The sequence below is a fragment of the Euprymna scolopes genome, chromosome 17, assembly GCF_053919585.1.
Source record: "Euprymna scolopes isolate OS-2025 chromosome 17, ASM5391958v1, whole genome shotgun sequence".
Taxonomy (NCBI): Eukaryota; Metazoa; Mollusca; class Cephalopoda; order Sepiida; family Sepiolidae; genus Euprymna; species Euprymna scolopes.
This window is the reverse complement of record NC_136498.1, coordinates 10,896,712-10,921,681: the sequence shown is the minus strand read 5'-3', so window position 1 is coordinate 10,921,681 and position 24,970 is coordinate 10,896,712. Positions and strand designations below refer to the sequence as shown.

Below are 24,970 nucleotides of genomic sequence, written 5' to 3'. Positions count from 1 at the left end.
TCCGATTTTTGTCCATCTACCACTACTCTTATGAGCCTGTCGGAGAGAAATGATTTAATGATTGAGAAAACATTTCCAGTTATACCGTAGCTGGAAATCTTGTGAAGTAGACCCTTATGCCATACCTTGTCGAAGGCCTTTGATATGTCAAGAGCAATTGCCCTAGAAAGGAAGCCTTTGTCAAGAGATTCACTAATCCTGTGGGATATAACCGTCAGCACATCTGCGGTAGATCCTGCAGAGCGGAAACCATATTGTGTGTCACTAAGAAGGTTATTCCTGCTGAGGTGGTTGACTATTTCTCTATTTAATATGGATTCCAGCAACTTACTCATAACACACAGGAGACTTATAGGTCTGTACTGAGAGGGAGATGACTTATCACCTGAATGCTTAAATACAGGGCAAACTGGTGCGCTCTTCCAGGGAGTCGGAAAGCGCTTCTCCTTAAGACAGCGCTTAAATAGTTTCGTAAGTATGGGAGCAAGTTCTGGTTGAAGCCTTTTTAACACTATAATTGGGATGCCATCAGGGCCAGTTACTTTACTGGAATCTAGGTTCTTGATTAGCTTGCCGACCTCATGCACGGATATTTGTATATTACCTAGCTTGTTCTGTGTTATAGGAGGAAATATGGGAAGTTAATGGCCTTCGTTGCATAGAGTAGGATTAGCTGCAAAGTTCTTTGCAAATAGTTTGGCCTTGTCTAACGCTGACGAGATGACATCTGGTCCATTGATAATGGTTGGGATAGAACGCACACTTCTGTTCAGGATCCTATTTATTATTTGCCAAAACTGGTGGGATCCAAGCCGCTGATCAGCTACCTTGGATTTAACAGACTGGACATATAGCTCTCTTGCATTTTTTATTACTCTTTTACAGTGGTTGCTGGCAGACCTGAAAGCAGCTTAAGTCTCAGTGCATCTATTACGTTGATAGCTATGGAAAAAGTGATTCTGGGGAGAACCATGGCTGGCTGTTAGGTTTTTGTTGGAATTTTTTAGATGGTTCGAATTGATCTATGCCTACAATTAACCATTCGGTCAGATCTGATACTATAGAGGACACTTCCTTTTTAAGCATGGAGTGCAGAGGTAAATCAGATATGAATGTACGGAAGCTATCCCAGTCAGCCATAGAGTATCGGTATACAGTACGGTGGAGGGGTACTCTGGGGGCTTCTTACATTTCGTTTTTATGTTAACTGATACGATGGAGTGGTCGGAGGATCCTAGAGGAGAATGAACGGAACATGAACATAGCTCAGGGGAAGTTGAGAGAAAAAGGTCTAAGAGGCTTGCATATTGACCGGGTGTATCGGGCACACGGGTGGGTTCGCGAACAATCTGAGTGAGGTCATAAGCAATGGCAAAATCATGACAAAACCTCCCCTCATCATCTGTCTTATTTGAATGGGTCAGCCATTCCACGTTATGGACGTTGAAGTCACCACAGATGTGGATGTTAGCCGAGGGATGTGAAGACAGTATGTGGTCTATTTTCTCAGATATGCTCTTTAAGATAGTAGCTCCGCTGTTGTTGGGCATAAAGAGGATAAATATAAATACAGTGGTGTAAGCAAGTGCAACCCTGAAGCACATATAGGGTAAATTAGGATATTCTCTAGAGATATCCCTGCCACACGGGAAGCCATCCTTAATGTAGGCACATATTCCATGCCCATGGCGATCTTGGGTGTCAGATTTAGCTGTTTAATAGCATAACAACTGGCGACGTACGGGTTCGACTTTCACACGGGTTAACTTTACAAAAAAGGAAAAGAATGAAATTAATTTGACTTAAAAAAAAAAAAAACTTCGGATTAAAAGCTAAGAATTCGGCTGGCAATTACTTTTTTAAAACAAAATTCGAAAAAAAAAACAACAACAAAAAAAACAGAAACTAACGCAAGGCAAAGCTCTCGACTCAATTGTATGTAATCTTTTTGTCTCCATATATTAATTGAAAAGAACTGTACCAAACGCATTATTGTTAATGCCGTAAAAATTAATTAGGTTGCTTATTGAAAGAAGAAAAAAAAGAGAAAATGGTGACCCAAATTCAACGTGAAACAATTTTAATTGTAATTCGTCTATTCTTATGTTTATTCTTTTGCAAATTTGGACATTGTTCAAATGAAGTAAAAGTTTTTTTTTTTTGCCTTTGCTTTTCTGTTGCTTACTTTATGCAAATTTGTAACGGGAGAGAAATGTTTTTTTCCTTTTCGTTTTACTTGAAATATTTTTTTATTGAGTGGAATTATCTGAAATATTCTATTTTTAACTGTCGGTTCTAAAGTAAAATTTTCTTTTTCTTCGTAGTGGGGACAAGCCTCCCACCCCCAACCTAGCCTTTTTGGTTAACTTCCGGGCAATTCCACAATTATTTTTTCTTTTGTAATTGTATTGTATCACAGTACATTTTTTTTGTTTTTGTTTCGCAAGTAAAATTTTTTTGTCCACCCTCATATTAGGTTATTTCTAAGTTTTTTATCAAGAGGCAAGGGATACATTGCTTCCTTCTCATACACAAGGAAAGGACATTTTCTTTTTTATTATTATTTTATCCCTCCTCTCTAGTCAAAAGCGAAAATAATTTTTGTTCGTGCGCTTGGAAAAGTCATTACAAGATGGAAGAGGTTAAAGCAGTATTAATACAGCTAATCAAAGCCCAGATGGATCAGCAGTAGAAGGCCGAGGGAAATTTAAAAGAACGTGATAAACAGCTGCATTTACAATTTCAAGAGAGGCAACAAGCGTTGAAGGAGAGAATGCTACTCCAACAACAGAGACAGGAAGAGCTTTTGTTAAAAATGTTCGATAGAACGGAACACAGGGACGACAGTTTTGCGTTTTCTCAAAGTACAATATGGAACCCTATAGAAACGTTCAACTACCAACCAGAGTTGGATGGGACGTTTGACGCTTTCCATCGGGGATATGAGGACCTATTCACTGTGGATTGTCAAAAGTGGAACCACGCTAAAAAGTTCGCCATCTTTTGAGGAAATTAGGGACCACAGATCATAATAAGTTTGTGGATTATATTCTCCCCATTTAGACTAGTGAATTGGAATTTTCTGTAGCGGTCAAACTTTTATCCAAATTGTTCAACCCGACTACAACGCTCTTTCATAAAAGATGGAAGTGCTTTAACCTGCAAAAAGCGACGACAACAATTACCTGACTTTCGCGTCCGTAGTAAATAAACACTGCGAAGCTTTCCGTCTGTCTGACTCATCGGCAGATGACTTCAAGTGTTTAATTTTTGCGCAAAGTCTAGTCTCATCAAAAACGCTTAGATAAGACGACGTGTTCTCTCTAGACTTGAGAGCGAACAGGGCCTAACCCTTCAGAAGTTGGCCGAGGATTGTCAGCGGGTAGTCTGCGTAAGGAACTCGAAACAGGTCAAGGAGTCAAGCGCAGCATTCATTAGAAGGACGACCTTCAGACCGGAATATATTCATCCAGAAAAAGCAAAGCTGGAAGTAAGAAAACTCAGGCTACACCTAATAATTAGCACCCAGTCACAAGACCCGGATCCCCTACAAGCCCGTGTAATCGCTGCGGCGAGAAACATTGGTCGTGTCAATATTTTTACAAAGATAAGTACTGCAACGAATGTGGCAGAAAGGGTCACAAAGCGATCCAGTGCAGGAAGAACAAGGAATTGGATCGGCTAGAAGAGGCCGGAATACTATCCGGGTAAAGAAGCGAAGTACCACCTACCCGTTCACCTAAAACATGGTTACGCACGCTGGCAGTTAAGTCAAATGTAGATGGCCAAAGAAATAAGCTAAGTGAACCTAACCCATCCTAATCCTACCAAAATGTCAACTGCTTTTTTGTTCTTTTTTACTTTCTGGCCAACTATTGTTTATACCTTTTCTCTTTTAAATTTATTTTATTTATTTACCGTATTTTAATTATATGCGTATATATTGTCATTAACTCCTTGCTTCCATGCTAGCCGAAAAAAAAACTATCGAAATTAAGCAGCAGTGATTGGGCAGCCCCTACCGGGTATGTGACCAAGAAAACAAATCAGATTCGTGTATGTGCGGATTTCTCCACGGCTCTGAACGCAGCCTTCAAAGATTACCAGTATCCACTCCTCACACCAGAGGAGATATTCAACAAATTAAACGGTGGTAAAGTATTTTCTAAGGTGGATTTAAGCGACGTATATTTGCAGATCCCCGTCGAGGCGGAATGTTCAAAACTCCTGTATAAATTACACACAGGGACTCTTCAAGTTTGAAAGGTTAGTTTTCGGAGTCAAGGTCGCACCTGCAATTTTCCCGCAGCTCATGGACACTATGCCCATACTTGGATGATATTGTCATAGCCAGTAAATCCACAAATGAGCACCGAAAACACATACATGAAATTTTTGAAAGGATTAAAGTTTCGTTTTGAAAGTAAAAGAAGCAAAAGAAATACATTACTTACGTCACATTATTGATCAAGATCCTGAGAGGGCGGAAGCCATAAAGATCATGTCTGCTCCCAATAACCTGAAAGCACTACAAAGCTTTCTGGGCCTGACTAATTTCTGCCAAGTCTTCACCAAGAATATGCATGATTTTTGCGCTCCACTAAATGAACTGCTGAAGAAAGTGAAAGCTTGGGACTGGACGCTAGAATTCCAGAAGGCGTTTGAGAAGATCAAAGAAACATTAACTTCAGATCATTTTTTACACACTATGATCCAATGTTAAGAATAATAGTAGCGTGTGACGCAAGCTCATTTGGTGTGGGAGCTTGCATACTTCATATAATGTTTGCCGGTACCAGGAAACCGATCGCACATGCATCTAGAACGCTACTAAAGTCCGAAAGATTGAAAAAGAAGCTTTGAGTATTATATTCGCTGTGACAAAGTTTCAGAAAATTTACATTGCAGACGGATCATAATTGATTCCACCCTGGAATATTTGTCTTCGAAACAAATTTGCCATGTGGATAGCCTATCTATGCTGATACCATTGAAAAGGGATCCGTTTGAAGATTCCATCATTGCCACTTTTCGGACGGACGGGGAAATTAAAATGATGATGGGCAACACAATCAGAGAACTCCCGGTGTCTCTACTAGAGATTATAAAGGAAGCAGACAAGGATGACTTCATAAGTAAGACCGCCATAAAGGACGATGTTCCGGAAGTATTTTCGCTTTGCGATGAGGTTTTACTATATTGCGAAAGAGTGGTGATTCCCAAATGTCTCCAAAAATGAATACGGGATTCTCACACAGGCCATCCTGGGAAAAGGCGTATGAAGAGTTTGATGGGGAGCTATGTCTATTGGCCTAAAATGGACAAGGACATGAATGAGGATAGACTCCTACATTGTGGCTAAATTATCACCTACTACGTTTAAATATTGGCTGAAAACTGACCCGCCATGGTCTAGGGTGCACATCGATTTTACGGGTCCGCTGGAGGACAATTATTGCTTAATCGTAGTCGATAGTTACAGCAAGTGGCCTGAGGTGCAGAAGACCGACAACTGGATCGACTATAAATTTCTTACATGAACTGTTAGCACATTTCGGTGCAGTCGATTGCATCGTAAGTGATAATGGAACCCAGTTTACGTCTGCTGAGTTCCAAAGTTTTGTGATACGTTCCAAATTAATCATATCACCACTCCCCAATACCATTTTAGGTCAGGTGGGCAAGCGGAACTCTTTGTCGACACTCTTAAAAGAGCACCAAAGATGGCCCAAGGAACCCCATCAGATGAAGTACTTCAACAATTTCTACACGTGTATAGGATTACACCCAACCCGAACACACCGACAGCAGTCTCACCTGCAGAAACCATGTTTGAACGAAAAGTGAGATATGTTTTCGACAAGCTCTTACCCAAACAGTCAAGGCCACTAGTGCCCACTTGTCTACCCAGTAAACGTTTCATGGCACGTGAAAGAGTGTTTTTCAAAAGGTATAAAAACAACACATCATTCTGGGAGGTCAGTACAATTACAAACGTCACCAGAACCAACTAAGATATCGATCAGTTGAAATCAGCGACAGTCCCCTATTGGAAGATGAGCCGATGGATACTGCCTTCGAAACTTTGATCTTGCACCTCCTCAACCAACACCTGAACTACAGCGGTCGTTCTGTAAGAGAAAGTTTACCGAGCCATTGATGGTAAACCCTAAAAGGAAGAGGTGCTGACAGATTTTACGAACAAAAAACTTGGGAGGGGAGACGCCCCTCCATGGGATTAATGGGCTATCTCATGACGTCACTTCCTCTGGTGACGTCACTTCCGGTAACGAGTATCTGTGCACGGAGTCAGAGATTGGTACGCGGCCAACGAGGTCGTATGCAAACGCTCAACAGTTGAGGAGCGGTATTGCTCAACCCGCATTGCCTGTATTATATGTGAATACATGTTTGTTTCTAAAAGTCCTGTGTTCCCTTCGTTTTTATTACCATTTAATACCATAACAGTTAGTATACAGCGGTTAATTAGTTTCACAAAATTATAATTATAATAAATAGGAAGAGATAGAATCTCTTATATTAAGTAAATTTGTAGCCTAAGGTTTAAGAATGTGCTAATTAATTTCCAATTGGTCATATTTGAACGTGTTCTTATGTCTACATTGGAAAATAAGTTCACTTTTGGATTTTATTATATTGATACTTTGAGCAAGTAATTATTAGGGCTACGGCAAGAGGATATTCTTTTCATTATTTTTACTCTTCAGAATATATCAATTAATATCTTATATATTTTTAGAGACAGTGATGTGGTTCTCGATTCATTAACTGTGCCTAATAGCACCAGACATCTTCTCTAGAGGCAAAACAATGGTAAGAATATTCCCTTGTCATAGCCCTAGTAATTATACTTATAACTTCAGATATGCAAAAGTGACAAGATTAGAACCTGGGGTATTAGCTTTGTGATTTTTTAAGAATAACCCAATGTATAGAGTGTTTTTAGATATAACTTTCAGTCCCTGGCTATTATCAGTGAATTTACTAGTAAAGGAAGAAGTGTGGTAAGATATTCTTAATCTTTATTAATGTTGAAGTGGCACTAATATAAGTGTATATTTTACCTGGTCTTTGCGAAGTGTTTAAGATATATGGATTTCCGTTAGAATATTGGGTGGGATTACGATTTAATTCAATGTTGTAATAATTGGCAATAGTAGATTCATTCTGTAGTGAATATTGTCGTCTGTATTCCGAGGTGAGTTTATAAGATTATGACTGTTTTGAGAGAAAAAAAAGGCGGGTTATTATCATTAATGCTATTATTGCTAATATTATTACTAACAAGGATATTTTACACAGGTCATCAAAGGTCTCTCCTTGAAAAAAACCTCTGTTCCCTGGAAGCTGAGTGACAACAAATCTCCTCAGATTTCCAGTATTCCCCACTTCTTTCGATAACATTTACAAATGAATTTGCGTTCTCGCAAGAGCCGCTTACAAAGGTTTTTTTTAATATTTCATTATTGTTATTCATTGTATCTTTTCAGCCATTTCTCGAATTTACAATTTGTTCTAATTTTTTTTTCAAAGTTTTTCGGAATTGTGCCGAGTGCTCCCATTTTTATAGGTACTATCTTAATTTTTTTCATCATTCATATTCCTTTCAGCTCCTTGGCTATCTCTGTGCATTTGCTCCGTTACTCCTTTTCTTTCATATTTATCCTGTGTTCAGCTGGGACAGCATAGTCTAGAATCTAGCAGGACTTTCCTTTCTTCTTAATTATTACGGCATTATGTCTTCTTGGATGGGTTTATCCGTTTGTATGTCCATGTCCCATAGAGTTTTGTGATTCTTGTTTTCAATTACTGTTGTCTCTTATGCTTGTACTATTTATCCGTGTATTCGATATGCAATTGTTTGTATAATTCCTAGTGTACTGCCCTTTCCACTTAATCGTTCCTTTTGGGCTAGTTTGCTACATTCCCTCAATATATGGTTTATCGTTTCGTCTCTTTGTCCACAGAGTCTACATTTGCTGTTTTCTTGTATTTCGTTTGTTTTTTTGCGTTGATGTGATTGGTTCTTATCGTGTTATCTTGATCTGAAATTATAAGGGATTCAGTTTCTCGTTTTAGGTGTCCTTTTCGCATCCATGTCCAAGTGTTTTCATTATTCTTATCTTTTGTCATCCTTACGAATCTTCCGTGTAGTTGTTTCTCTTCCCATTTATATTTTCTTGTTTCATTATTTGCCTCTCTGTTTCTGTTTTGTTGATATTTTCAGTGTCTCTCGCTGCCATGATTATCCTTTCAATGTTTTGCATTATATATTTTTCTTGTCCTTTTTTGTGTCATTTACACAGTCTTCTATACAAACCAATCCCCTCCCGCCGTCTTTCCTTTTTACGTAAAGTTGGTCAACATTATCCTTCGGGTGTAGTGCATTGTGTATGGTCATTAGTTTCCTGGTCTTCTGATCGAGCTGTCTCAGTTCTTCTTTAGTCCACCCTATGAACGGTCCTGAGTATCTTACTAGTGATACTGCGCATGTATTTATACCTTTTATTAGGTTTCTGCCATATAATTTTGTTCCGAGAAGTTTTCTTGTTTTCCTGGGGTATTCCTCAATTCTCTCTTTCATTTCTCTTGCTATGATGGTGTCTGCTTTTAAAACTCCCAGGTATTTATAGGCGTTTTGTTCTCCACAGTGCCCTCATATCCATTTGGTAGGGTAGTTCAATCTCTTTTCTCGTCTCCCGTTTCCCTTCCTTAGTAGTAGTAGCACTTTTCCAGACTAAACTCCATTCGGATATCTTGACTGATGATCCTGGAAGTGTTTATTAGTGTCTCTAGTTCATTTTCGGCCCTTGCAATCAGTTTCAGATCGTCCATGTACAGCAAGTGGTTTCTTTTTTTTTCCTCTGTGCTAGAGAATTGTTATCGGACTTGATACTTTCTCAGTATATTGTTCAGGGGTATCATGGCTATGATGAACAGTAATGGTAATAGTGAATCTCTTCGGAAAATGCCTCTTTGTATACTAATTTCTGTTATGTGTTGTCCATAATCTGTCAGTTTCAATCTCCATGTTCTCATTACATTTTCAATCACGTTGATTATCCCGCTTACTATTTTATACATTTTAAAACATTCTATTGTCCATACTAAAGGGATGCTGCCGTACGCTTCTTTGAATCTATCCATGCCATTGCCAATTTTTTTCTCCTTTTTACTTCCTTCAGGGTATTTGGACTCTATATATAGCAGATTATCGGGTCCTCACTAATATTATTATTATTATTATTATTATTATTATTATATTCATCAATATTGTTATTATTATTTATGTTGTTGGTTGTGACGTAGTTCTTTGTAATGGAAACGGTTGTTAAAACTATCGGTTCACTCACTGGAGTTATATTTTGAGTAGTAGACGGATGAGAGATTTCTATTATGGGAAGATTATTTTCAAGTATTGTAGGGTTATTTCGTGGTAACTCAGAAACACTACACGAATATATGACATCCCAATGGATGCAATACTTTTTGAATGGGCAGCTTTACTTATTGTTACAACTGCAATTAGTTATTGGCCTGAAGGGGAAAGAGGTGGTCTCAGCTAATTTTATTTTGTTGTTCGATGCTATTATCGTCTTTGCTGGATTGGATAATGTAGAATAGGAAATTTTAATAGGATTTTTGTTATTAAATATGGAACTATCTAAGTGGTTGCTTAAAATAATTTTCTGCTATCTTAAAAAATCCTTTAGTATATTTGTTTTTACATGTGAGCTGAAGTGGGGTTAAACCAAATATTTTTCTTTTTCCTAAGACGTTGCAGGGGTTTGGATTATTATGATTATTGCATTATAGTTGGCAAAGCGGTTGGTTATTACAGTTATTATTCAGCGGAGTAGATTGTTTTTTTTGGAATATGATTTATTTTAAGTAATGTTATGCGCAAATACTGATGCTAGACGGCAGGTACGGGGTTATTATCGTTATATTGTAATTTCCATTATACCTTGAATTTTTAAAATGTATTGAAGAAGATTGCATTTTGGTAGGAAGTTTTTGTCTGCAAAAGCGAAGGAATTCTTTGAGAAATAGAAGGTGCTATAGAGAATTTAGATTTGTTTAAAATTATGTTTAAATTCTTTCAAAAGGTAAACGCCTACAATATCTGTTACCTCAGAAAAATGTGTTAAGAATAGATATCCAAGTTATCGGAAGTGTATTTTCTAGTTACAAATTTATTATTGAAATGCACAACATATATTCCAAAAAGAATATATATATATATATATATATATATATATATATATATATATATATATATATATATATATCAGATTTGGAAACTAAATGTATATATATATATATATATATATATATATATACATATATATATATATATGTGTGTGTGTGTGTGTGTGTGTGTGTGCGTGCGATGTTCAGATGTCTATGGATTTCTGGGATTCTCTTATAAACAAATATATATATATATATAAATACATATATTTATCTTTATACATTTTTCGTATTACATTTACCATTTTAAAGTCGGATTTTATTTTCACTCACATAAAATTTATTCATTAACACATGATTAAGGGTTTCACCGACCTTTAATGTGACAAACCTTGAAGATTTGGGAAATCTTAACTATTGCAAAAAATAATAAAATATAAACTATTTCGTTATCTTTTTCATCATCGTCGAACTTTACTGCAATACACACACATACATACATACATACATACATACATATATATATATATATACATATAATTTGTGGATGTGCATGATTTCTGAGATTCTTTTATAAATAGATAAGAATATATATCGTTATCATAATTTAGGAAAAAATGTACGAATTTAATCACACTAATAATTAATAATGTTATATAAAATATAATGAATTTCTCTGTCCTCCTTATCTTATCCAGCTCATTCGTCATCATTCCGTTCAAAGCAAAACAAAATGACCAAAGCCGGAAGTCAAATGTACTAACAGCGTTGTTCATAGACTTTGAATATAAAGTTTTCCCGACATTTTTCCAGGCTATTTCTACAACCATCCGGTTTTAGATATGTTTTGTTCTTTTGAACGACACTGCTACCTATATCTGGTTGCATAAATGAACGAAACTTTAGCCGATCTAGCTGAAATTTTGTATGTGCAATGATTTTTGTCTCTAGGGATTATCTGGCAAATGACAACTCTAAACTAATTGTGGTTTCTGTTTTACAGGTGTTTGAACTGAGTTAGGTGTGAAATGGAGCCTGTTGAATCTCGAGCAGTGATTCGGGTTTTGTATTTGAAAGGATGCACACCACAGGAGACCTTTGATGAAATGAAAGAAACTTATGGTGATAATGCCCCATCATATAACCTTGTAAAACGCTGAAATCGTGAATTTAAACATGACCGGAAGTCTGTGGAAACAGCCCCCAGACCTGGTCGCTCCCCTTCTGCCATTGATGAAGCATCTGTCCGTCAAGTTGAGGCTGTTATTTTGGAAGATCGACGCATTACTATTCGCCAAATAGCCCAAGATGTCAAGATTAGTACAGGGCCCGTGGAAACTCATTCATGTCCATAAGGTGTCTATCAGATGGATTTCCAGGTTGCTGACACCATTCCAGAAGGGAGAACGCGTCTAGTGCTCGCGGATGAATTTGGAGATGTGTCAAAGTTTTTCAAAAGTCTGATTAACCAGGATGAAACCTGGGTCCATCACTACGATCCAGAGACCAAAGCCCAGTCAAGGCAGTGGAATCACTTGAAGTCACCACCTCCAAAGCATGTTCACATTGTGTCATGTTCACAGTCTTATGGGACCAGGACGGAGTAGTGATGACAGATTTTCTGGCAAAGGGTATCACAATTACAGGAGTCTATTATGCTTCACTTATGAGGAAATTAAGGGAAGCTATCAAAATCAAGAGGCAGGGCAAGATCAGCAAAGGTACCCTCGTCCTGCAGGACAACGCTCCGTTCCACAACTCGCATGTCGCCAGATCAGAAGCACGTGTGGGTGATTATAAAACACCCAATCCTCCCTACTCTCCTGACCTTGCACCCTCTTTCACCTCTTCCCAGCCATGAAGTTGTTTTAGAAAGGTAAGCGTTTTCCAGATAAAGTCAGATGATTTCTGAAGACACGTCGTGGTTGGAGGACCAACCATGGGTGTTCTACAAAAAACGGTCTCCAGAGCTGCATCAAACGATGGGAAAAATGCATAACTCTGGGTGGTTCCTATGTAAAGAAAGACTAACAACTGTGCCAAGTTTCGTTACTCTACTTCTATGGGGAGTGGGTCAGGGGCATTACTTATTGTACGCTCCTCGTAAAAGTATTTTAGCTTTAGTACTGCATTAATGAACTATTTGAAGGAAATTAATGTTGTTAATACTTATATTCGAAAAGAAACTTTTATTTAAAATACAAACATATATCTATATATGTGTATCCTTTTCTTGATATATAAATATATATATATATATATACATATATATACATTTATATATATATATATATATATATATATATATATATATATATATACATATTATTATATGTGTACACGCGCGTGTGTGTGTGTTCAAGCAAATTTATGAACAATAGAGAATACTTCGGCTTGATTATACGGTTTTAGAATCAATTTTCCTAATGATCTTTTTGTCAAAAAACTCAAATAATGTATATTTCATATGTATCGTTAACGTTTTTAATTCTTTGTGGAATTATTTTCAAGGGACCAAAACGTATGAAAAACGTTTAAGAACAAAGGAAATTAAAAAAAAAACAGGTAGGAAATCAATGTTAATTGAATTATTCATCAAAAGACTCTAGTGCAGTTCTAGTAATTTTGACGTTTATCTTACTTAGTGATGCGTTAGCAGTATCAGAATTTTTGTAGGAATTTTTGACACCCCTAACACGAAACTGCGAATAAAATATAAAAATCTCGTAATTTCTCTGTTAAAAGTGGGTTATTTATTTTCTTTATGGATTACACTTCCAAAATAAACTATTACAGTTGTTTTAAAAGTAATAGAAATATTTTTTTTAAAAACAGTAATGAATTTTCCGAACTCAATATTTTTCAATTTTTAAACTTTAAAAATCTATCAAAATTTTTCTATTGATTCTATTTTTACGATATTTTCAGGGTCAATATGAAATTTTATGTTCTTTTCAATAAACCGAATATAATATTTTAGACAAACGTTTTTTTTTAAATTCACGCCCCCCCCATTTGTGTAAGTGTCACACATTTTCAAGTTTCTCTTAAAAAGTAAATAATTAATTTATGTTTAATAGTTTTATATATCACAAATTGAAGAGAAAAGGTCAATAAATAATATATTCAAATTTAAAACAAAAAAATCCCTTTTTTAGGAATTTACCTGTAAAGTCCGAAGTTTAAAACCTTTTTAAAAAAAAAAAAACATTGTTTTTGTTTTTGTTTTTTTTAATGAAACCTTGGTCCTTGCTCCTTTAATTGAAAAAAATTAGGGCTTGAATTACATTTTTCGAGGAGTTATACGCTTGGAAAGACAGGGGGTCGAATAATTCACGCCTCTCATTTTGAAATGTCTATTAAAAAGTAAATAATTAATTTATGTTTAATAGTTTTATATATCACAAGTTGAAGAGAAAAGGTCAATAAATAATATATTCAAATTTAAAACAAAAAAAAAATCCCTATTTTAGAAATTTACCTGTAAAGTCCGAAGTTTAAAACCTTTTTTTAAAAAAAACACATTGTTTTTTTTTAATAAAACCTTGGTCCTTGCTCCGTTAATTGAAAAAAAATTAGGGCTTGGATTACATTTTTCGAGGAGTTATAAGCTTGGAAAGATGGGGTGGAATTATTCACTATTTTCACGAAATTTCTGACACTGCTAGTGATGCGTATAGATTATTTTTCACTATGAAAATTCGAATTTAAAAAATAATAGATTATTTTTCATTACCAAATTTGAATTTAAAAAAAATTAAATTATTTAAAATTAAGCGAGGAAATTTAGTTTGTTCAACAAATTTTGATAAAATGAAAGATTGCAATCGTAATATACCCTATACATATAAAGGTGCGCAAAATCTCAAATATATGCAGCATCGCAACGTTGACACAGAGGAGTGGAAGAACATTCCAGTGATTAACTGCTAAACCTAGGAGAGTAAAAGCAGTGCTGGATAATAATGGTGGCCACACAAAATATTGACAGTTGATTTGGTGTATGTTTATGTTAACAACTTTACCTAAGAAGCGTACCCACTTTTGTTGGCAGGTGTTTAGCTTTTAATGGTTCTATCTTGAGTTCGTTTAAGGTGAAAATAAATTAACTTTGTTATATAAGTGCAATTCGCATACACTGTTCTGGTGTCAGTTCCTTCATAATGAATTGCCAAACGAAGCCGAAATCAAATTAGTTATATTTGTCAAAATTGCAATAAAAGAAATAGAGATGGCAAGGCAAAGTCGCCGTCTCTAAAAATACTCTCTCTCCGTATATATATATATACATATATATATATATATATATATACATATATATATATATGTATATATATATATATATATGCGTGTGTGCGTGTGTGTGGATTATGTATATATATATGTGTGTACGTGTGTGTACGATATATATATATATATATATATATATCACTGAAGTTTAGCAGAAAAAAGGAACAAATGTTATCACTGTTGCTGTACACTGAGTGCTTTATGAAAAATTGATGGTTTAATATGGTTAAAATTTGTGCTGATGTTGGAATAGATAATATTTATATGTTAATTCATATTAATCCATCCAACAGATTCTATAAGATTTAGTTCGCTTCACTATTTCATGAGAAAAATCCATACAATATTTCAACCCCATCGTCTGAGTGGTATCCGCAAAAAACTGTCAAGAGTAAATGTCGTATTGTGGTGAGTAGTTCCTACTAATTACTACCTGTGCATTGGACGGATACCATACATACCAGTTCGCTGCATCTTATCATAAGAAAGGTGAATATTTGATTTTAGCTAGATCAGCCATCAATTTATGAGAAAACATGGAACAGAGAAACACAAAGAAAATATATAATTATCGATTTATTTACTTTTCTTTCCTTTTTGTTTAAATATTCTTGTCTTGTTCAATTATATATTTTCTTAAAGCAGCATAATAAATATGACGTCTTATATTTGTTTATATTTGTTTGAAGATATACATTCCAATGTTTTATGAATTTTCCAATTTGCAAGTAATCTCGAGAGCCTACTTTGTAATATCAATTCCTATTAAAACATTTTATTACATTTCTAAGATATTTATGTGAAATGGTTTTTATTGCCTACACTTCACTTGTAAAACAGGTGCACTGAGAATTTTTGAGCACATGCAAACATGTCTATGTAGGCATCAAAATACAAACTGCTTCGATGTATCACAGATTTTCATTGCAAGAGGTTTAGTAATCACACCCAATCAAGATATTCGAGTAGGTAGTTGGCGAATTCAACCACTTAGCCAAAGGGTGAACGATATTTGCTTTATGTAAACACCGTCATATATAAGTGAGTGATTATTTTTTATTTACAATGAACTTTGTATTTTTGTTTATTTACAATGAATTTGTATTTTTGTTTATTTACAATGAACTTTGTATTTTTGTTTATTTACAATGAACTTTGTATTTTTGTTTATTTACAATGAACTTTGTATGGTTGTTATTTACAATGAATTTGTATTGTGATTATTTACAATGAAATTTGTATTGTTGTTATTTACAATTAACTTTGTATTTTTGTTTATTTACAATGAACTTTGTATTGTTGTTATTTATAATGAACTTTGTATTTTTGTTTATTTACAATGAATTTGTATTGTGTTTATTTACAATGAAATTTGTATTTATGTTTATTTACAATGAACTTTGTATTGTTGTTTATTTACAATGAACTTTGTATTTTTGTTTATTTACAATGAACTATGTATTGTTGTTATTTACAATGAACTTTGTATTGTTGTTTATTTACAATGAACTTTGTATTGTTGTTTATTTACAATGAGCTTTGTATTAAACAATGAAATGTTTATTTTTGTTTATGTACAATGAACTTTGCATGGTGTTTATTTACAATGAACTTTGTATTGTTGTTTATTTACAATGAAATTTGTATGGAGTTTATTTACAATGAAATTTGTATTATTGTTTATTTACAATGAATTTGTATTTTTGTTTATTTACAATGAATTTGTATTTTTGTTTATTTACTATGAAATTTGTACTTTTGTTTATTTACAATGAACTTTGTATTGTTGTTTATTTACAATGAAATTTGTATTTTTGTTTATTTACAATGAACTTTGTAGTTTTGTTTATTTACAATGAAATTGTTTTTTTTTGTTTATTTACAATGAAATTTGTAGTGTTGTTTATTTGCAATGAAATTTGTTTTTTGTTTATTTACAATGAACTTTGTAGTTTTATTTATTTGCAATGAAATTTGTATTTTTGTTTATTTACAATGAAATTTGTATTTTTGCTTATACGATATATGAAATTTATATGAAATTTGTATTTTTGTTTATTTACAATGAAATTTGTATTTTTGCTTATTTGCACTGAAATTTGTATTTTTGTTTATTTACAATGAACTTTGTATTGTTATTTATTTACAATGAACTTTGTATTGTTGTTATTTTTTACTGACTATATCACTTATACCACTTTTGTATGCACACATATTAATATGTATATAGATGGTTAAATATAGATATAGCTAGATAATAGATTTTAGCCAGTTTAAAAGAGGTAAAATTATTGACTTAGAATGAATACTTTAAGCCAATTTGACGATTGAATATGGTTAAATGTGTGCACATTTTTATATTGAATACAAATCGCTGTTAATCATTATGAATCCTTAACTAGGCATGAACATGATATTACGAAACCACTGATACGCATACAAATAACGAAGCCGTTGTGTGAATGTAACGACTCACCGGTATCAGAGAAAAAAGGACAATAAAGGAGGAAAAATAGTACGTGTTTGTGCAACAATAACTTTTAACTACGTGCCCGTGAAAAGGGAACTTTTAAGCAAGATGTTAATCGTCCGATCTTTTGCAAGATTGTCAGGCGACTGTGGACCGTTAGACGAATTACACAGAACACATGTTGACAAAAATAAAAATAAAAAACACAAACAAACAAACAGCAAACTGTTAATTCACGCCAATAAGAAAAACAAGAATGCGATTTTACGGCGTTGATTTTAAAACTATGCGTCCATTGCTTGGTGAGGAAACGATCGGTAATAAATAAAACAAACTCGTGTAGATTTTTTTGTTTATTGGCGAGACTTTTATTCATAAGGTTGGGTTTGTGTAAAATTTAACAACCACGTTACACAGATGCTTTACTACTTAGTTTCTTGCACCACATTATAACAAAAGTTCGTGCAAAATTTCAGTTAAATCGGCGCCGTAGTTTCCTAGAATAAGCGAATAAAAAAAGTAAAAGGAACAGCCCCCTCCATATATATATATATCACAAATGTGTTACTGTTTTTATTAATAATGTCGTAATATTAAAACGAACGATCGGCTGCATACAAATAATAAGCAAGTGAACATTTCCGCAAAGAATAACGCTTCATTTTATGGAATCGTTTTATGATAAAAATCATTCTTCAACTCGCACTTGTTTGCAAAGAAGCAAACTCTCAATGTTACATATTACGAAGCCTACCTCAACTCTTTGTCCGTCATGTATTTCTTTCTGATTCTATAAAATCAATTTCTACCTCGTTCAAGATGCAATTAAGACGATCCTTATATCTTGTTTGTGAAATTATCTTAAGATCGTTTTCTATCTGTGATTGGTTTACAATTGACCAATGATGATGATAAAGCATTACGTGATTAGTTAGATTTCTAAAATACCATTCAAATTAGTCTATGCAATCCCCACAAAACAGTCCCACAGGCAAAATAAACAAAGAAATGACAACGACAAAAGTACGGGAATTGACTCATTGAAAGAACGCTAGACTCAAAACTCCAAGGAGTTGGGCTCGACCCTCGCCCTTTTTAGCTGTGCTAATGAGTCGTATGACGACGAAACCTACGACTAACTTATGTTTTAAGCTATTCAATTTTACATTTAGATATATATTTTTATTTCTCTTTCTCTCTTTTTTCTTTCTCTCTATATATAAATGAAACACATAACTCGGTTTGTTCTTTTTTTTATTTCTCTATTTCGTTGTACTACTGCTTCCATTATTCTCATATATATATATATATATATATATATATATATATATATATATATATATATGTACAAATTGAAAATGTTTAAAATAAAAGTTCAACTAACCTAAGATGACATTTAATATTTATCTGCTCGTTGTGTTTAAACCACTGTTATTATGAACGATCATTTTCTATCAAATTACCAAAGTTTGGCAGTGAAACTCATCGAACTCAAAAGTAATTTCGTAAAATCGATTCTATTTTATTTACGAAGAATCGGGAATAAATAAAATGAAATCAGTATAAAGACAACGATATATAAATTTATTTATAATATAATTAGCTAATCGCATGCGCACATGAATCAATATTCATAGTCGAGCGATCTTTTTTCGTTTTGTTCGTTTAAATATGAGAATTTTTTCTAACAATTTTTTTATTCATATATTTCTTTATATTTCTCATAAAACTTCTGTTTCAGTCAATTTTAGTCCATATTTAGCACTCTGTTTTGTTTTTATTTTGCGGTCGGACTTCCTATATCGAATTTTATAGTATTTTTCCAAATTTTTGTAAATCAATTCTTGCCTTCATTTTTTAGTTTTTATATTTTGCCGAACTGTGATGAGTGATCTTGTAATTATTGGTAATATAATTATTTGGACTTACAGTGTACATCTTTCTTTATGTTTCACATTTCTTTCAGTATTCGGGATTTTTCGTTTTTACATTCGTCCAATTTCACCCTGGAAACTTTTAGGATAGGAAAGGTTCTTATTAAAAAGTGATTTCTTGCTTGATCCAGATTTTGTTAAATTCTCCTGCTTGCATGAATTTGTCGTTTTAGATGTGATTTGGTTTCCAATACATATTTAGATTGGTAATTCTGAAATTCTTTTAACCAACAGTAAGGTAAATATCACAAAAGACTTCCATAGTAAATATCACACTACCTTAGAGCTCATCAATCAAACTCCCCTAATAAACATTCACAGATAACATGAATTTGAACAAATAAAGCGAATAAATTGCCAAAGCTGGTGCCAAAGAAGGTGGGGTTCCTCAAACGTGCTAGAAAATTTAGCATACCTGAGAGTATCCTTTAGAAGATCAGGCGCTGTCTGTTATGCATATATTTCAAGAGAGACAGGCCTGGTATCTGTAATATATAAACGTGTTCATATAAACGTGTAAAAGCTGTAAATTGAGTGTAGTAGTGTATATACAGACACCAGGCGTGTCAATGGAAAAATATATGTAAAAGATAGCGTCTGATCTTCTTCTGTGTGAATGTATGTGTGTGTGTGCGTTTACATATGCAAATAACCATATTCTTGTCTGCGTGGCGATCAGACGAAAGGAGAATACCTTCTGTTAGTATCCATTTTCTCCAGTTGTTGGCAACTGGACTTGAAACAGTGTAAATGAAATACTTCCATCCGAAAGAACATCAGGAGATATCTAGTTATTTTTATATTACTTTATCCTATATGGCCACGGGTTTGCAGCTTCCCTATTACACCGTTTATCTAGATTTCTCTATTTTACTAAATGCGCCCCTTAAAGCTCCAAGAACGCGGGAGACATTTTTCCTCGAGCTAATATCCCAGATTACTCAGCTCTACTCTCTCTCTCTTTCTCTCTTTCTCTTCCTCTCTGTCACTTACAGATTCGTATTTATTTGTGTTTACGTGTATATATGAAAAATATGTCTTTGTTCTTTTTTGATTAATCACTTTACGTAAACAGGTCAATCCTTTGTTTATTGTAAACATTATAAATTGGCTTTAAAACTATTTGTTACATTTTATTCTACTTAACGAATATTAACTCGTTTGATTTATTATCGTTACAATATTTTTTTACTGCAAAATATTTTTCGTATTTAAATAATTTAGACTGCCTTTAGAAACCTCATCGTAAACTTCCTATTTTAATTTTTTTTATAATTTTTCTTGGCTTAACTAATCAAGCAAGCTATTGTACTTAGTCGCTTTATTCTGAAAACTGCTACACTATCGTACTGTGGTGACTAATCTATATCTTTCCTATGTGTTGAACGGTTACTATAATCCAGATATCGTTGAACCTTATCATAACAAAGTAATTTTACGTAAGGATCAGTTCGTTTGGGGACGTATCGTCGTGGCTACCGAGAGTAAAGAAGGAGGATGCACATGACAGCGTGATGTCATTATCAGATTCAGTTGTAGGTATAGGGTCTAGGCTGTCAGGAGCAGTTTCCTCTGGTTTTCAGTTTGATAACATGGTGTATTCTTACGCTGTTCCAAATTACCGAGGAAATTATCTAAAAGGCCTCAAAGTACATACATTTCTTTTCCTAAATTTTCTCAATTAAAATACGTACCATTAGAAGGGAAGATTTTTATTCCAACGAAATATAGTAAAGTAAGTAATGTTATTTGTTAATAATTAAACGTGTATTTAATTAGAACTGTATTCAAGTACTTTCATAACGTTTGATAACATTATTAATATAAATTAAAGTACTTTCATAACGTTTGATAACATTGTTAATATAAATTAAAGTACTTTCTTACGTTTGATAACATTGTTAATATAAATTAAAGTACTTTCATAACGTTTGATAACATTGTTAATATAAATTAAAGTACTTTCATAACGTTTAATAACATTGTTAATATAAATTAAAGTACTTTCATAACGTTTAATAACATTGTTAATATAAATTAAAGAAACAATACTATTGCTAATACAGCAAATATTATGTTGATATTTTTAACTGTTTATTTTCTTATGAGGCTAAAAAGTCTATCAGGAAGGTTGAAAATTTAATTTAATTTTGTTTTAGTTTTGAAAATCATAAACAAATAATTTTTACATGAGAATAATTGTCAAAATGTCTTTTTAGTAATGAATAAAACCTTTCATTTAGTATTTCCGAATTATTTTGAAGTTCTATACTTTTTTCTAAAGTCGGTTTGAAAATTATTCACCACACGGCTATTAATGAAATTAACCATGACTGAGCGTTATATATTAAAATTGATTGTTTCTTCATTAAATAATAAACACATACTTTTTACATGAGAATAATTGTCAAAATGTCTTTTAAGTAATGAATAAAACATTTCGTTGAGTATTTCCGAATTATTTTGAAGTTCTATATTTTTTCTAAAGTCGCTTTGAAAATTATTTACCACGCGACTATTAATGAAATTAGCCGTGACTGAGCGTTTTATATTAAAATTGATTGTTTCTTTTTAAAATTATAAACAAATAATTTTTACATGAGAATAATTGTCAAAAATATTGTTTTTTACATTTATTTACTTGCCTCCCCACGAGGGCACAGTTAGACCCAAGGTCGGTTTTTAATGTGGGAAAATCTAGCTCCCCCAAAAGGGGCACTCTGAATAGGAACAAAAATAAAATATAAATTGTGACAATCATGAAGGATTTCTCCTCCACTGACTGAGGACAGAACAAATGAAGTGTAGCATCAAAACAGATACTACACTGTGATTATTATTATTGTAAATGTTTGTTTACTATCTGTTTTTAGATTTTAACAATAGTTTACATTATGGTATGAACGTTTTCTTTAATTATGTTTTTAGGTATGTGAACATCATTTTCGACCTGAGGATGTAATAAAAGAGAAGTCAAGATTCGATGATAAAACATTGTGAAATAAACACGCAAGATGAGAACATTAGTCCGAATAATTTCTAAAGTTCCAAAATATAACATTCAACCCATCCGATTTTTCTCTAAATTAAATTAAAAAATATTTCTGCACTAGTAACTTTTATTGTTTGTTTGTATTTAAATTATTTGTTTAATTTCAATTTATTGTAATTAATCGTTTGTTTTCATTCTAAAAACGATTTATCGTTTGATTCCACATTTAAAATTATTCATCGTTGGTGTTTAATATGTTATTTCATTCTTTGTTTCCTAAATTCATAATTCATTTTTATCAGTATTAAATTGTATATTGCTTTAAAATTACTTAATTTTACATAGATAATATTTATATTTTATATTGAATAAGGTTGTTTCAGTATTAATCGAACTGTGTTCTTTTTTCTTTTTTAAAAATGTTTTATTGCTCTTTTTTGAATGACCCTGATATAGTACTGATAGTCTGATAAATCTTACCTACATTGCTTGCTGGCATTTTTTAGTTACCAGGCCTTCTTCTTACTCTCGGTGGCCGTGGTATCGTGCTCCACGAGTTTGAAACGGGTGTCGGTTTATGTCATGCTTTGAACTGTTATCAGTAGAAAAAGAAGAAAAAAAGAATGACTACTGCTGATATTAAGAGTGAACGTTTTTCCTGTTTTTACTGGGGAGAAAAAAGTTATTAAATAATCATTTACTGATATAGTATTGTAGTGAAATAAATTAAGATTCATGCTGAGACTAGAAAGTGGATGATGTAGCGACCCTGCTTCCATTATATATAGATTGCGATAATTTCCCTCTATTTTGAAATGAAAGAGAGCAACCAACTAGACTTGAAACATATAAAAGCAGAGTTAAAAGCAATGTTCATAGATGGCGCGTACAGACCCTGTAAGATGTTTATCGTGGTCAGATAGGCCGACAATAAGGTAAACCTTTACGCAAACAACATTAGACGGTTTTTCGAGTAAATTGGTCTAACGTGGCTTACAAAGCAAACATTTCTTACGGAGTTATTTGATGCAATATCCATTAGACTTCAACAATTGCCAAAACATGAGACACTATGGGCGGCTGACAGCGAGAACAACTTTGGACGAAATCCAACATGTGGTTGCGACCGTCTTTCCACTTCACTGTAAAGCTGCAGTTTCTACTAAAAAGCAGTACTAACCCGACGGTGCAACCTGCTACAGATAACATAAAAAGATACTTCCTAAGACCTAAAACACATTACTAGAAATGCGGCAAAGCCCGGGACAATTCGGCAAACGAGTCAGAGAACAAGGCATCCAGTTTTTCTCTCTATCAGGATATAAATTCGGCGTACTTAATTTTAATTTTCTTAATGTTAATTTAATGCGGTTTGGAAATTTATTAACACATGATTTTCACATACAATAGTAGGTTCTAGTTGAGGCGAATCCTGAAAGAAAACAAGGGAGGACATAGTCACAATTGTTATTATTTTTATTTTACTTTTGTTAGTTTGAAGAGATCAAAGGGCTCCGTCTAGTTGGTTGCTCTCTTTCATCTAAAAATAGAGGGAAATTATCGCAATCTATATACAATGGAAGCAGGGTCGCCACATCATCCACTTTCTAAAGTCTCAGCATGAATCTTAATTTATTTCACTACAATACTATATCAGTAAATTATTATTTAATAACTTTTTCCCCCCAGTAAAAACAGGAAAAACGTTCACTCTTAATATCAACAGTAGTCATTCTTTTTTCTTCTTTTTCTACTGATAACAGTTCAAAGCATGACATAAACCGACACCCGTTCCAAAACTCGTGGAGCACGATACGCCCCCAAATGAACTGATCCTTACGTAAAATAACTTTGTTATGATAAGGTTCAGCTATATCCGGGTTATAGTAACCAGGGATTGCTTCTAAGTATTTCTGAAGATTCTTTTTTATTAGGCCATTTGCCCCCGTCACAACTGGTATAATGTTTATTTCTTTCAGAGACCATGTCGTTTTTTGATAATTTTTTACGTCCTGATATTTTGTTATCTTTTCCCGTTCGACTCAATTTGGGCCAAAGTCATTTGGAACTGTGACGTCGATAATGAGTTCAGTTCTTTCGGGCTTGTTTCATATTACTATATCTGGCTTGATATCGTGTGTCTCCTGAAGTGTGTGGCAGTAAATTGTTAATCATTTCCACAAACGAAAACAATCCTGTAGGATCGATGTTCTGATAGTGCATGGTTTATCATTTGGGTTTGATCTGTTGTAGGGGATCGATCGGAAAAAATTATTGGAAGCCGTCACTGTTAGGCCTACAAATACGGTTTGTATCGACAACGAGGCAGTAACAAATGTGCAGCAATCGCCACCAGTGAACCTGGCCGTAAACACATTGTAGCCAATATGAACTGTTCCATACAAGAGGTTTCTACTGGCGGAACGTGACCACTAAAAAGATATGAATACATTTGGCTTCACAAGCAAATACGTCTGCCGTTATAAAAGTCGAGTAAAGGTAATTGATACTGCGGCACCATCAGCATGTAAATTATAAAAAATAGCAATTTTTCTAAGTGCCTTATTCTCTTATTTATTGCAGCATAATCATACCTTTGACTTCAAACAAGCAAAAATAGTTAAATTTATTTCAAATAAACCGCGCAGGAGACTTCTTGAATCAGCGCTTATCGAATATTCAAGCACAATTAAAGACCGTGGAGGTTTCTATAATGTAGCGCAATTAATAAATAAACTTCTATCAAAATAACATAATTTTATTGTAGACACAGATTTACCCTTTCAGACCATAGAAACACCTACTCTAATAAGTAATACATGTAATCTCAATCAATAAAGTACATGAAATAACACACTCATTTCATTTCAGTTTCACACCTATATTTGAATTTTAACGGAGATATTTTTTCCAGAAAGAATAATAACTGCGTCATATATTCTTTTAAAAAGTTATTAGCGGCTATATGACGTTATTAAAAATATCCCTCTCTTTAACATCGTAACCCCGTCCTTTTTCTTTGAATTTCAAACGTCTTTTTCCGTTTGCTGAAATGGAATAGCGTCACAC

General features: G+C 33.5%; 1 protein-coding gene across 1 annotated transcript in view; it reads right to left on the bottom strand.

The window, feature by feature from the left end:
• The window catches only part of LOC145296659 (gamma-aminobutyric acid receptor alpha-like), a 774,217-nt gene that overhangs the window by 133,433 nt on the left and 615,814 nt on the right, over positions 1–24,970 (bottom strand). The window lies entirely within an intron of this gene.